This window comes from Pan troglodytes, chromosome 8 (assembly GCF_028858775.2).
Source record: "Pan troglodytes isolate AG18354 chromosome 8, NHGRI_mPanTro3-v2.0_pri, whole genome shotgun sequence".
NCBI lineage: Eukaryota > Metazoa > Chordata > Mammalia > Primates > Hominidae > Pan > Pan troglodytes.
Genome location: NC_072406.2, coordinates 130,298,542 through 130,315,610, shown reverse-complemented (window position 1 = coordinate 130,315,610; position 17,069 = coordinate 130,298,542). Strand labels below are relative to the sequence as shown.

At 34.3% G+C, this 17,069-nt stretch overlaps 1 protein-coding gene across 2 annotated transcripts in view; it reads right to left on the bottom strand.

Annotated features, from left to right (window-relative positions):
* Positions 1-17,069, bottom strand: part of LOC743191 (protein CASC2, isoforms 1/2) — a 165,019-nt gene that overhangs the window by 4,119 nt on the left and 143,831 nt on the right. Inside the window, exon 3 of one of the 2 annotated variants that reach the window (XR_010147026.1) lies at positions 1,326-1,454. The exons of the other annotated variant lie outside the window; for it this stretch is intronic. The gene's annotated coding sequence lies outside the window, so the exon portion shown is untranslated. The remainder of the gene's footprint in view (positions 1-1,325; positions 1,455-17,069) is intronic. 2 annotated transcript variants of the gene reach the window in all.

Below are 17,069 nucleotides of genomic sequence, written 5' to 3'. Positions count from 1 at the left end.
AGACTTGAGTGGTAAGATAACTTAAAGTCTTAACCATAATGCATGCAGGTGGCCCTTTCTCAACTTGAAACATCTTGAAACAGTTTCCGTGCCTAGCAAGGAGGCTCTTGTGTCAGTGTGGCTTGCTCCAGAAGGATGGAAAGAGAGTATGCAAATGAGTCCATATTTATTGGTTCAGGAGTAAGACTTAGAGTTGAGCGGTGCAAAATCTCATTACCCTTTCTTAGAAGCTGGCCGGAGTTCATAAAGGGAATAAAAATGCGTTTTTCATTATGCTTTATTCACTGAAGGAATTTCTGGTTTTTTTTTGTTTTTTTGTAATAGATGATTAAAGAATACAGGACAGCATGTTATGCAAGAATAACAAAGACAAACAATTAGCAAGCTGTTGAGTTAGAGTGGATCTACTGTGGTGCATATATAATTGTAGGACTAAACAAACGCCCGTGCATTGTTAATGGGTGAACATATTGGCTGAGCTATCTGAGCTATTCCTGCTTATAAGATAGAACCTGAAGCAAATGTATAAGACTTTGTAGTTTGTATTTTTATATTAGCCTTATTGTTTACTCCATGTTATGTTCTTACTTTTGTTTTTCTCCTCATTTATGTTATCTTGAAGTGTCTTATGTACCCTTAGAAGCTACTTTAGGTCCAATTTAGAGCTACACATATAGTTTAAATTTTACACAATTATGGAAATTTGAAGATGTTATCATTCACTGACGGGCACAAATTATTATAAGAAAAGCTGAAGTCATTAGCCCAAATAAAGGATTAGAATTAACAATGAAAGTGAACTTAGAGTATAATTAATGAATTCTCTAATTGCTCTTCCTGTGTTAGTTCATTAAGCCTGACTATTGAGTGGATATTCAGGCATCTGTCTCCAACATCTGTCATCTCATTGATTCCCGGGTTGACTCTGTTGAAGCCTGGGAGGAAGGGTTTGCCTTTCCTCCTTCACTGCTCTTTGCATTTCCCTCCAAAATCTGAACATGCTATGAAAATGAAAACCTTTCTCCAATATAATTGTCTCACAATGGGCAGAACCACTGTGAGAAAGGTTTAAGACTTCCATGGAAAGGTTGCAGATTATGCTCACTTCAACCTTTGCTGCCATCGATTGTGCATGGTTAACAGCAGAGCAGCCCTTGGCCATGTGTCACCTTTAGGCTCAGAGTTTTGCTGGTAATGAGACAGTATATGGGCAGATATCTGCTCAGATAGATGACATTCCCAGCCCACAGACTCATTTGTCGGGAACAAGTTCACAGCCAGTGTGTGGGAGGCACCACACGACCCTCCCCAGCAGGAAGACTCACAATAGGTCTCACTGTGTTCAAAGACTGACAGCATAGAGGAGAAATGAGCTCATCCTTTTCTTGTCTGGTATTCTACTCCAACCTTTATTGGACTGGTGTTCTCACTAAAATTTGCAGGAGCAGAAAGATCTAGGTGGGGTGGAGGCACAGAAAGAGATAAAAAGTGAGTCACTATCTTGTAATCAACTTGTTAAGTTCCAGGACTTTGCATTAAAAAGGAACAGTTGCTTAGGCTATTATTAAAGGGAACAATAGCACTTTAGTTGCAGAGTAGCTGGCTAGCAAAAGCAATCCCAGGATAAGTTCAAAGCTGGAAATAATGTTGGTTGGGGGCAGCAGGCTGGGTTAAAACACTTTCTCTGCAGATACAGGTGGTGATTTACACACGCAGTTGAAATGAGTTCAGGATATAATATTATAAAGCTCACTGCTATTTTTAAAATAGGTTGGCTTCAGCTTGTACCTGCAGATACTTACATGTATACTTGTTCATACTTATATATACTTACATGTATACTTATATACAGATATACAGATACTTATATGTATACTTGTTCGTGACCATTAGTATTAACAACATATAACCTTTGGGATATTTCAGAGTTCCACACTTGACCTTACCCAAAAGATCTAGAAGTGATGGTTTTCAGAGTTCCAGTTGCATGGATTTATTAGAAAATGCTCTTCTGTATGGAAGATATGGCTTGCTGTTGTATTTCTCTTTTGCAGAAAAGCAAGTCCAACAAATCAGTGACATTACTATAGCCAGAAATTATCTATGGGGCTCCACTTCCCCAGGCTCTATTTCAAATTGGTGTGGGGCTATATGGAAGTTAGGGGGTGGAAAGACCATGGAATAATCAGGAGATTAAGTTTCCAGTCCAGGTTCTGCCACCAAACAGCTCCCTAACCTCAGCAGGTCTCCTCCTTGTTCTGTCCTTGTGGAAGAAAGAGTTGAACTCACTGCTTTCTAAAGCTTCCTTCCAGGTCTTACTTGTTTGAACATTATGTTCTTTCCCCTCTGGAGAAACAAGGGTTATTCCCTGTGGGTGGTGGTCTGAGGAAATCACTCTCAGCGAGTAAACTGCCCTCTTCTCCCAGCAGTGGGAACCACAACTTCCTCTCAACTTAAGTTGATAGTGCTTTTGCATTTTAAAATTACTAAGATAAAAGATCATCAAGCAAGAGCCACCTGATCAATCAATTCATCCAGAAGGTCCCGGTTTATCATCTTATAAGTAAAGTACACTCATTGATTCATTGGTTTATTTATTTGTTTATTCACTTATTCAACAAATATTTACTAAGTACTCGCTATGGGCCCGTCACTACAAAGAGGATAAAGCAAAGAACAGGACAGAGGAGTCCCTGTCCTTCTGAAGCTCATGATTGAGTGGAGGATGCTGATTTTAAAGCCTAAGTAATTACAATAGAGTGAAAGGAATAAAAATGTTAGTAGGTACAGAAAGCGGTGAGAATACTTAGCAGGGGAGTCCCAATCCAATCTAAGGGTCAGGGAAAGATGCTTCCCGAAGAGCTGGCATTTAAGCAGAGCCCTAAAGGATGAGGCATAGTTAGTGGGCTTAAGGGAGTCTTGGAGGGAGGGCAGAGAGCAAAAGTCATGTATCCATGCTCTGCAAATCACCTGACAGATGGAGGCACCTGCCTCAGGTGACGGGATCTTAATGGGCAGCTCAGGAGAGAAGGGAACCCTTTGAAACAGGAAAATATGTGAAGTCTGATTCTGCCCTTTGGAGGGACTGATGGATTCAAACAGGATGTAACACGCAGGTTCTTACTTACAAGCAGTAGAGCTTGACTCTAGAAGATACATGCACAGAAGGTACTTATATAAAAAGATATTGGGCAGGGCCTTTTACTTTCAATCAAACTGGAATAAGAGAGATTTATTTTATTCTCCTGAAAAAGCCAACAGAATATCTTCAAAACAGTTTTTGAGATACTGATTATCAAACAATGGAGAACACTGATCCCTGAGGGACAAGTTTATTAACGAGGTGACCCTAGGATTGCCCCAGCTTACTGCCTGGAGTGAGTTTCCAGGTGATGGTGCAGGACCAGACAACCTGGCAGACTCTCTGATTGAAGAGGTGGAACTGAGAATCTGGGGAGACCAAAGGAGCTGGAGTTCACAAGACAGGGTGCCAGGGAGGAGAGAAGGCACACAAGGAGAATTCCAGAAATCTGCCGAGGACCCCCTGCAAGTATTTAGCTGATGATTGCTCATTGCAGGTGTGTGAAGAAACTATCCAAACTCAGGTAAAAAACAACTGAAAGGATTAGAGGCAACAGCGTCCAGCATAACACAGGATCTGGAAAGTGGTGTGTTCCCACCAGCCACACTGGACAACTTCCTGGTTCATATGGCATTAGTTCATAGCGCATTGATAGTGGCGGGAAATTAATGTCTTTAGGCTGAGTACAGCTCTGCTACCACATAACAAATCTTAAAAGTAAGACCCAACAGTCCAAACTGTTTTCAAATAACTCAACTATGTCACAAAACAGCTCAAAAATATTTACAGGAATACAAAAATATCAAGCACCCAATAAGGAAACTTATACTGTCTGGCATTCAAGTAGAAATAACTAGGTATGCAGAAAAATGGGAAAATATGACCTGCAATGAAAAAAAATCAATCAAAAGCAAACTGGACTGACATAGATGTTACAAGTAGCAAACAAGAATATCCAATTATTGTATGTATTCCATATGTTTAAAAAATTAGGCAGAGACATACATGGAAGATATTTTTAAAATACTCAAATTGAGGTCCTAAAAAGAAAATCCACAATGTATGAGATGGCAAATACATTGTATGGGATTAACAGAAGATTAGAACTTGCAGAAGGAAAGATCAGTGAACTTGAAGATATACCCACAGAAACTTTCAAGATGAAGCACAGAAGGAAAAAAAATTTTAATGAAAACAGCATTAGTGAGCTGTGGGACTTTCGAGGCTTAATATAACTAGAACTAGAATTTTCAAAGAGCAGGAGGGATGGGGAAAAGAAAAAAAAATTCGAAGAAATAATGTCTGAAAAGTTTTCATGGAAACTGTAAATCCAGAGAGCCAAAAAGCTAGACAAAACACAAGCACGTGAAACATGAAGAAAACCACACCCAGACACATCATAATCACACTGCCCAAAAGTAAAATTGTTTTAAAAACTTTTCTAAAAAGTAAAAAATTCCCAAAAGTAGTCACAGGAAAAATAAAATTATGCTGCATACAGAGGAATAAAGATATGGATTCTAACAGATTTCTTGTCAGAAACAATGTGAGAAGACAGTGGAGCAACATGTTTATAGAGCTGGAAAACAAATCTGTGAACCCAGAGTTCTGTACCATAAAAATACCTTCACAGACAAAGATAAAATAAAGGCTTCTTCAGAGTTTTCAGAAAATATAGATTTTCATCAAGGAATGAAAAGAAGAGGTTATGCTATCTACATAGTTAAATATTTTTTTTTCCTGGTTTTAAAATATTTTTAAACAATCATTGACTATTTAAACAAAAATAGTTACAATGTAGTATGGATTTGTAACATATGTGAAAGTAAAATTTGTAGCAATAGCCAAGGCCTAAGAAGGGAGAAACGGAAGCATCCAATAAAAAAAAATCTTATAACATATGTGAAGTCATATAATATCACTTGAAGGAATAGTGTAATAAATTAAATATATATACTGTAAACCCTAAATAAATTAAATATGTATAGTATAAACCCAATCATAAAGATGACAACAAAGAGTTATGGCTAGGAAATCAACAAAGGACATAAAAATTGAATAACAAAAAATATTCAATTAATCCAAGAGAAGACAGAAAAAAAGAGAGGAAAAGGGAGCAAATAACTGAAGGGATAAATAGAAAACAAATAGTGAGATGATAGACTTAAACATAACTATATCAATAAGCACATTAAATGTAAGTGATGGAAACACCTTAACTAAAAGCAGAAATGATAAGATGGGGTATGCTGCCTATAAGAAGCACACTTTATACATAAAGACACAAACAGGTTAAAAGTAAAAGGATGGACAATATATACCATGCCACACTAAACAAAAGAACGTTAAAGTGGCTATATTAATATTAGACAAGGTAGATTTCAGATCAAAGAATATTACCAGAAATAATGAAGGCCATTTTATAATTTTAAAAGGGTTAGTTTACTAAGGGACATAATGACTCTAAATATTTATGTACTCAATAACAGAGCTTCAAATTACATGAGCAAAACTGATGGTACTGGAAAGAGACATTTAAAAATCCAAAATGATAGCCACAGATTTGAATACACCTCTATTATTAATTGGTCAAAGAAGTAGACAGACAATCAATAAGAGTATAATATAGAATATCTAAATATTATCAACCAACTTGATTTAATTGGCATTTATGGAACACACCACCTAACAACAGCATAATACACATTATTTTTTAAGGACATAAATTACATTTACCAAGGACTATATTTTGGGCCACAGAAAGTGCTCAAAAAATCTAAAAGAATTCAAGTCGACACAAAGTATATTATTTGACCAAAATGAAATTAAATTAGAAAACAATGACAGAAAAATATTTGGCAAATCACCAAATATTTAGAAATAACATACTTCTAAATAAACCCCTGGTCAAAAAGAAATCAAAAAGGGAAATTAGAAAATAGTTTCAACTGAATGAAAATCTAAATACAACATATCAAACTTTGTGAGATGCTGTTAAATAGTACTAGAGATACAGTTATCATTAAATGCATACGTGAAAAAAGAAGAATCATCTCAAATAAATGACCTAATTTTTCACCTTGGAAAAGTAGCAAAAAAGAGCAAATAAACCACACAGTAAGAAGAAGTAAGAAATCATAAAGATCAGAGCAGAAACTAATAGAATAAAAACCAGAAAAACAGTAGAGAAAATTAATGAACCAAAAAATTAGTTATTTGAAGGCGTCAATAAGATTGAAAAATCTCTAGCTATGCTGATCAAGAAAAAAGTAGAAAACACAAATTACCAGTATTAGAAATGAGAGAGTTGGGTGATATCACTACAAAATCTACAGATGTTAAAAGAATAATAAGGAGATTTTATGAACAATTTTATGTCAATAAATTCAACAGCTTAGACAAAAGAAACAAATTCCTTGAAAGATACAAACTATCAAAACCCACTCACAAAGAAATAGATAACCTAAGTAGCCCTATGTCTAAATTGAATTTGTAGGTAAAAATCTTCCCACAAAGAAAACTCCAGGCCCAGGTGGCTTCACTGGAGAATTCTACATTAAAGAAATTAATAACAACAATGGTAAACAAAGTCTTCCAGAAAATTGAAAATGAGGGAATGCTTCCTAACTCATTCTATGAGACCAGTCTTACCCTGATAGCTGAACTAAACAAAGACATTATGAAAAAAGAGAACTGCAAACTAATACTGTTGTTAACATGGATGTAAACATTCTAAACAAATTTCAGCAAATTGAATCCAATAATATATTGAAAGGGGTAATACATCATGTCTATTATGTAAGGTTTTTTATGCAACATTAAAAAAGCAATCATAATTCACCAGACAAATAAACCCAAAACAAAGATCATTTGAGGATCACAACACATGCAGAATCAGCATTTGACAAAATTATACAGCATTCCTGTTTCTTTCTCCATAAACATTCAATTCTCCTTAAACTAGGAATAAAAGGGAACTTCCTCACGCTGTTCAAAAGCATTTGCTGAAAACCTACAGCTAACATTATACTTAGTGGTGAAAGACTGAATATTCTCCCTCCAAGAACAGGAATGAGAACAAGAATGTGTACTCTCCCGGCTTCTATTCAACATTTATTGGAATTTCTAACAAGTGTAATAAGTCAATTTATGATATAAAAGTCATCCATGATATATATATATCAATATAAACATGCATGCATGTATGCTTATATATATCACTATAAACATACAGGCATGTATGCTTATATATATCACTATAAACATACAGGCATGTATGCTTATATATATCACTATAAACATACAGGCATGCATGCTTATATATATCACTATAAACATACAGGCATGCATGCTTATATATATCACTATAAACATACATGCATGCATGCTTATATATATCAATATAAACATACATGCATGCATGCTTATATATATCAATATAAACATACATGCATGCATGTTTATATATATCAATATAAACATACATGCATGCATGTTTATATATATCAATATAAACATGCATGCATGCATGTTTATATATCAATATAAACATACATGCATGCATGTTTATATATCAATATAAACACATATGCATATATGTTTATATTGATATATGCATGTATGTTTATAAATCAATATAAACATACATGCATGCATGTATATATCAATATATAAACATACATGCATGCATGTATATATATCAATGCAAACATACATGCATGCATGTATATATATCAATATAAACATACATGCATGCATGTATATACATCAATATAAACATACATGCATGCATGTTTATATATCAATATAAACATACATGCATGTATGTTTATATATCAATATAAACACATATGCATACGTGTTTATATATCAATATAAACACATGCATACGTGTTTATATATCAATATAAACACATGCATACGTGTTTATATATCAATATAAACACATGCATACGTGTTTATATATCAATATAAACACATGCATACGCGTTTATATATCAATATAAACACATGCATACGCGTTTATATATCAATATAAACACATATGCATATGCGTTTATATATCAATATAAACATATAGGCATATGTGTTTATATATCAATACAAATATATATGCATATATATTTATATATCAATGTAAACATATATGCATATATATCAATATAAACATATATACATGTATATTTATATATCAATATAAACATATACATGTATATTTATATATCAATATACACATACATACATGTATATTTATATATCAACATAAACATATATACATGTATATTTATATATCAATATAAACATATATACATGTATATTTATATATCAATATAAACATATATACATGTATATTTATATATCAATATAAACATATATACATGTACATTTATATATCAATATAAACATATATACATGTATATTTATATATAATATAAACATATATACATATATTTATGTATCTATATAAATATATGTACATATATTTATATAGATACATAAATATATGTATATATGTTTATATTATATATAAATATATAAAATCTATATAAATCTATATAAAATCCATATAAATATATGCATATATATTTATATATCTATATAAATATATATACATATATGTAGAAATATACATATACATATATACATATAAATTTATATATCAATATAAATATATACACACATACATTTATACATCAATATAAATATATACACACATACATTTATACATCAATATAAATATATACACCCAGACATTTATACATCAATATAAATATATACACCCACACATTTATACATCAATATAAATATATGCACCCACACATTTATACATCAATATAAATATATGCACCCACACATTTATACATCAATATAAATATATGCACCCACACATTTATACCTCAATATAAATATATGCACCCACACATTTATACATCAATATATGCACCCACACATTTATACATCAATATAAATATATGCACCCACACATTTATACATCAATATAAATATATGCACCCACACATTTATACCTCAATATAAATATATGCACCCACACATTTATACCTCAATATAAATATATGCACCCACACATTTATACCTCAATATAAATATATGCACCCACACATTTATACCTCAATATAAATATATGCACCCACACATTTATACCTCAATATAAATATATGCACCCACACATTTATACCTCAATATAAATATATGCACCCACACATTTATACCTCAATATAAATATATGCACCCACACATTTATACCTCAATATAAATATATGCACCCACACATTTATACCTCAATATAAATATATGCACCCACACATTTATACATCAATATAAATATATGCACCCACACATTTATACATCAATATAAATATATGCACCCACACATTTATACATCAATATAAATATATGCACCCACACATTTATACATCAATATAAATATATGCACCCACACATTTATACATCAATATAAATATATGCACCCACACATTTATACATCAATATAAATATATGCACCCACACATTTATACCTCAATATAAACATATGCACCCACACATTTATACATCAATATAAATATATGCACCCACACATTTATACATCAATATAAATATATGCACCCACACATTTATACATCAATATAAATATATGCACCCACACATTTATACATCAATATAAATATATGCACCCACACATTTATACATCAATATAAATATATGCACCCACACATTTATACATCAATATAAATATATGCACCCACACATTTATACATCAATATAAACATATGCACCCACACATTTATACATCAATATAAATATATGCACCCACACATTTATACATCAATATAAATATATGCACCCACACATTTATACATCAATATAAATATATGCACCCACATATTTATACATCAATATAAATATATGCACCCACATATTTATACATCAATAGAAATATATGCACCCACATATTTATACATCAATAGAAATATATGCACCCACATATTTATACATCAATAGAAATATATGCACCCACATATTTATATATCAATATAAATATATGCACCCACATATTTATATATCAATATAAATATATACACCCACATATTTATATATCAATATAAATATATACACATGTATTTATATATCAATATAAATATATACACATGTATTTATATATCAATATAAATATATACACATGTATTTATATATCAATATAAATATATACACATATATATTTATATGTCAATATAAATAGATACGTATCTATTTATATGTCAATATAAATAGATACGTATCTATTTATATGTCAATATAAATATATACGTATCTATTTATATGTCAATATAAATAGATACGTATCTATTTATATATCAATATAAATAGATACGTATCTATTTATATATCAATATAAATAGATACGTATATATTTATATATCAATATATATATCAATATCAAGATAAATATATACATATATCAATTGATATATACAAATATCAATATCAATATACATACATACACCCTAGCAACAAACAGGAATTAAAATTATAAAAACAATACCATTTATAATAGCATTAGATAACATGAAATACTTAGAGAGAGATCTGGCTGAAGATGTGTCCCTAAAGAGAAGCCTGACTAATGCGGATGTGAAAGACCTGCATACTGAAAACTATGAAAACATGACTGAAAGATATTAAAAGAGACTTCAATAAATGGATATCATATGCTCATTAGTCAATAAGTGAAAGTATATTTTCACTTGTTTCCTTAGTTCATTACAAATTCAATGCAATCCTAATCAAAATTCCAGCAGATGATTTTGTAGAAATTGACCAACTTATTCTAGAAGTTCATATAAAAACATGAAGGATCTGGAATAGCCAAAAGAGCTCTGAAAAAGAAAAACAACTTTGGACTACTAACACTGCCTGACTTAGGACATATAAAATTACAGTAGTTAAGACACAGTGGTATTGACATAAAGACTGAAAAAGAGACAAATAGAATAGAATAGAGTGCAGAGCTAGACCTTCACATATCCAGACTACTAACTTTCAACAAAAGTGCAAAGGCAATACTGCGACAAAAGGATAATTTCTTTTTTAAATGGGTCAGAGCAATTGGATAAGTATTTGCAAAGATATGTAAAACTTTGAGAAAATAACACAGGAGAAAACTTTGTAATCTTGGGTTAGGCAAAAAATACTTACAAACAATGCCAAGCTTAATTCAGAAAGGAGCCAATTGATAAATTGGACTTTATCAAAATTTAAAAGTTCTGCTGTTCAAAAGACACTACCAAGAATATGGAAAAAAGAAGCCACGGACGGGAAGAAAACATTTTCAAATTATATATCTAATAAAGTACTTGTATACAGAATATATAAATAACCCTCAAAACTCAATAATTAAAAAAAGAAAAAATGGGCAAAAGATTTGAAGGATACTTCATTAAAGAAGAAATATAGTGATGAATAAGCACATGAAAAAAGGCTGACATCATTATACAATGGAAAAATGCAAATTAAAGCTGTGATGAGATACCACTACAAATCTATCAAATTAAATTAATTAAAAGGCTGACTATAACCAATGTTAGTGAGGAGGTGAAGAAATTAGAACTCTCATACAATGGTATAATTGATGTGGAAAACAGTTTGCCAGTTTCTGAAAACATTAAATATCCACTTACTATATGATCCAGCCATTCCACTACTAGGTATCATTTATCCAAGAGCAACAAAAGCACATGTCCACAGGAAGACTTGTACATGACTTATACAATATGCTCATAGCATATTCATTTGCAATAGCAAAGATCTGGAAACAAAATGTCCATTAACAGGGGAATGAATAAATAAATTGGCAAAACCATACAATGGAATACTACTCAGCAATGAAAAAGAGAATGAACTATTGTTAGACACAACAACGTGATTGAATCTGAAATTAATAATGCTAGGTGAAAGAGTATCAACAAAATGAGAGTACACATTATATGATTTCACTAACATAAATTCTAGAAAAACTTAGTGTCAGAAAGCAGAACAGTGGTCACCTGGGGATGGGGAATGAACAAGTCAAAGAAAACTTTTGAGGGTGATGAATAAGTTCATTGTCTTGATTGTGTTGATGGTGTAGGTTCAACTTTGTCTAATTTTGCACTTTGTGTGCAATTTATTGTATTTTCATGAAGCTTTTAAAAAGCCAAACAAAAACTGGAAAAGTATATTTGCAACAGATATAAAAATTATATCTATAATAGATACAAAGTTAATATAAATTGACACAAAAACACTGATATTCTAACAGATAAACAGGCAAGGTCACACACAAATTTTAAAAATAATAAAAATATAGACTGGGTGAGGTGGCTCATGCATGTAATCCCAGCACTTTGAGAGGCCAAGGTGGGCAGATCACTTGAGGTCAAGCATTTGAGACCAGCCTGGCCAACATGGTGAAACCCTGTCTCTACTGAAAATACAAAAATTAGCCAGGCATGGTGGCACCCGCACCGGTAATCCCAGTTACTTGGTCAGTCGAGGCAAGAGAATCGCTTGAACCTGGGAGGTGGAGGTTGCAGTGAGCTGAGATCACGCCACTGCACTCCAGCCTGGATGACAAAGTGAGACTCCACTTCAAAAATAAAAATAAAAATAAAAATAAAAATAATAAAAATATGACCAGTATTTTAAATGAGAAAATGTTCATCCTCATGGAGAACTGAGAAAATGGAAATTAAAGCAACTCAAATATATCAATTTTTACTTTACAAATTAGGAAATATTAATTTTTTTTTTTTAGAGACAGGGTCTCACTGTGTTGCCCAGGGTGGACAACCTACTGGTGCAGTAGCTATTCACCGGTGGTATCATGGCACACCATAGTCTTGACCTCCTGGTCTCAAGCCATTCTCCCACTTCAGTCTCCTGAGTAGCTGGGACTACAGGTTCATGGCTGGAAATATTTTTAAATGATAAAAACAATGTTCATTAAGGTATGATAAAATAGTCTCTCACATATTGCTAGTGAGCATATACATTTATATTATTCTTTTGGACAACAATTTGGCAATGTGGATTTCACATAACAAACAACCTGAGCCTTGAAAATGGACCTGATACTGATGCAGTAATTCTACGACTGGGAATCCATCCTAAGGAAAAAAGTTCCAAAAATGGAAATCCACCTTCTTTCCCACAAAGATATTCATGGCAATAATACTTTTAATAAGGTAGTCTTGGAAACAATGTAAAATTGAACCACAAGGGATCTTTATGTTATTGCTATATCAATTTCCTGAAAAATTATACAACCATATAAATTCTATTTATAAAGATTTCATAATAACTTGGAGAACTAGGGGAAAATATTATAATATTAAAAATAAAAAACAAAAAGTACACAAAATCACAGTATGATTACAACTGTTTTGTTAAGAAGTGTTTTTACAAGAAAAAACATGTTAAATAAAGATTACATTTGAATGCAGCAAGAAGTTGACAATAGTTTTCTTTGGGATTCTAAATGTATAGCTGAATTTGTTTTCCTTCTTTATGTTACTCTCATATTTCCAATTTTTATGTGGCTATTGAACTTTTGTATTAAGAGGAAAATAAATCTTTTTAAAAAAGAAGCAGAAAGTCTGACCAGTTCTTCACAGATTTTACAATTTGAGAATAAAAGCTTTAATTACATTTTTCTTCCTAGTTATTTGGAGACTGTTCAATATAGGCTGTTTCTACTCCCAAATTGATACTGGAAAGAATCGATATTTATCTGTTTCCCATTTCCCGTTTTTTTGTCATTTCTCATCTTTGTCACCAACTCTCTGTGTGACAAGGTATTTTGTTTGTTTGTTTGTTTTTTAATCTAAGTTTCTTCATCTTCTCAATGAGAGAATTGAACTGTTACATTCCTGCATCACATATTTCCAGAACATCTGCTCTGGGCAGGCCTTCAAGATGGGAGTAGGGGCAGCTGGAGAACCTATGAAGCTCCCAGTCCAAGATTCCCACTAGACAGCTCATGTGGAAAGCAGGTTTCTGAGAAGGGGTGATTTTCCATGGGCCATCCTCAGGGGATGAGACTGGCATCAGAGTAGAAAAAACGCACTCACCGAGAAGGGTGAAAATAGCTCAGAGATCAGCAGGGTAAACGCACCCTGCTGGGCATGTCCACCTCTAAGCCAAAAGGACAAATAAGTTGGGAGGAAAAATATTTTAAAGATCAGACAAAAACAAACTGTAGCATTTCTTAGAGTCCAGGTAACGCATCCACCAGCAGCTCAGAGATAAGCAAGAGTGTGGAGGTGCTTCCCTGGAGAAAGAGATGGCAGCGTGAGGGAATAGGTTAGGGAGACAAAAAGGCAAAGTGACAGTGGAATGTGTGTGTGTGTGGATTCACCCTAGATGCCAGGAACTTACAATGTGTTTATAACCAAGTTTACTTGGTCCCAAAGACTGGGGGTTTTATATTAGCCGAATGGGTCACAAGCTCTACTTTCATGGAAGGTTACATTGCTCCAGCAAACACCTTGACTTCAGAACACACCTTCCCTACTTCTACTCCTGTCTCTTTTCCATCCTGACTTGTGAATGTTGATGACTCCAGAGGAAGCTGACTGCTTCACACACTCATCAGGAAAAATGTGCTAGCTGCCTTTAGCCCGAATTAACATTATGCTTCTGATGTAAGCCTAAGCAAAGAGAATCTATTTTGACTTTCTTCTGTAAGCAAAAAGTGATCATTTGCTGATGGCTCCTTGTGCAATTCAAAAAGAAAATTATTAGATGTATGTAGGCAAGTACTGACTTGCAATGACAGTTTTTGCGAAGATGTAGAATGTATCAAGAATATATTGCTAGGAATTTTCTGTTTGTTTTCATTATCTAATGTGCACTAGGTTTGAGGGAGGTGAGTGTGTGTATATACGTGTTTCCATGTATGGAGAAAGTGCAAAGTTATTAACATTTTCATCTGCAGAAACTGATTGAAATTGTGTTCATTGACTCACAAGTAGGATCCATTACAGGGTGCTGGTTGGCAATGTCTTCTGAAAAGCACATAATAAATGAGAAATTGTCATGCCCAAGGCAGCTGCAGCTGCTTCTTCTAGACAAGGGTTTTGATGGTTGGTTTTCAAGGGACCTGTCTTGAGTTGGAGGGCCCTCCAGGCTCCAGGGAAGGGTTTGATGATAGCCAATGGGTCACACTGTGGCTTATCACTTTCTCAGGAAAAGCTGTTCCCTTTTCTAAGTCTGCAAGGGACAGGATTATTGTGTAAGTGCTTCCGAGATGCTTTCATCTCGACTGTTTTTGTCTAAGGCTGTTGGAAGGAGCTTTGCCAAGAAAAGCAAAGAATAAAATTGAAAGACACCCAGTGCTAACGTCCTAGGTTCCACAGGCATGGGTCTCAGGGACTGCAATTCTAAATGGGATGGCCTTCGAGAGGTCCTGGAGATGGGAGGAAGCACATCAGAGAATGAGGCACAGCCAGGGGGACACTAAAGGGCCTCTGTGGCTACTTCTCTTGCTCAGGGCAGATCCTTCAGGCATGGGGGTTTTCCATTCTAGCCAGGAATGACAAATCCATCCAAAGGTTACATTTTCAGCCAGCGGAACAGTCGATTTTGTGCAAGACCACAGGCTATGTGCATGTTGTTGACCACGCTGCCTCCCCTTAAGAGGCCCAATGCTTTCTCAATGTTCTTCTCTCCACTATAACGATGTCATGTGTTTCTCCGAGTCTGGTTTGCAGTCTCCCCGCTAGACCCTTTCCACTTACCCCTGTCTGTCCTTCACACTGGGACCAGGGGCACCTCTTTTTTGTATGAACAGACTCGCTTTTGTCGTTGACACATTCTTTGGACATCATTTTTCTATCCTTTATAAATTTCCATTCCAGCCAGGAGTGTCAGAATCTCTGCAGTGATAAATCCATCTAAAGGGTACATTCTGGCCAGGACCCACTGATGGCAAAATGGGTCAAGTGGGACATTTGTCTTCAGCCTCTCTCTACCTCTCATCTGACAAACATCCTGTACCTGAGCTGCTTGTGGTATGCAAAGAACACCAAACACTTCTCTCTCTCCTTCCCCTTCTCCCATCAAAACCTATATATCCTGGGTACTAATCTCTCAGGGCCCTTTTAGGGGATGAAGTTAAAGTACAATAGCTTGTAAATAAGTGACACCTTCTCTACGGACACTTTGGTATTTAACAGGGGCTCTGAGTGCTTTGAGCTAAAATGGGAAGCAAAGTTGGCCTTTTAGGTTCTGAAGTAGATTAGAATGGGGAAGAATTTTGGAACCATGGAAGGAGTGTAAGGGCCACTGCTTAGGATCCTTCATGTCATGCTTAGAGATGGATGTCCAGGAAACTACTGCCTTGAGAAATTCATGCTAAGTCCAGGACACTTAGCATAATATCTATTATGCTGAGAAAGCAGTGCAGCTTTTAAAAGTGGTTCAATAATTACTCTCAGACACAGAGTGTGTGTGCATGCGTGCATGTGTGTGTGCGTGTGTGTGTGTGTTAGCGTCACTATGCATGGTTATGCAGGTTGTGAACTGCAAAAGGGCTGCATGTAGGGGGGCACCATTCCTATGGCAAACATCAATGCATATCTCAGGTACGACAATCAACTGGCAGAGGCCATTTCTAATTGGGAGATGGGAAAGGTCAGTGCAGGTTTCAGTGAGAGACAGAGGCAGGTTCTAGCTCATCCCTCTTGGGCTCTCCCCTACTTCAAGGTCCTGATCATCTGCCCTATAACTTCAGGCTCAGCTGAAGAAGAAACTGCATCTTGAGTCTATTTCTCCCGCTCCTACGATTGCTTGCTCTACACCATCTTAATGGTCCTGTTCCTCTCACCGTGACTGAGACAGCCTGGCCTGAGACTGCCCACAGCTTCTCACCTCCTGCACTCCAGCCTTCCCGGCTCCTCTTTCTGTTCCTGGGAAATGCCACACACTGCCC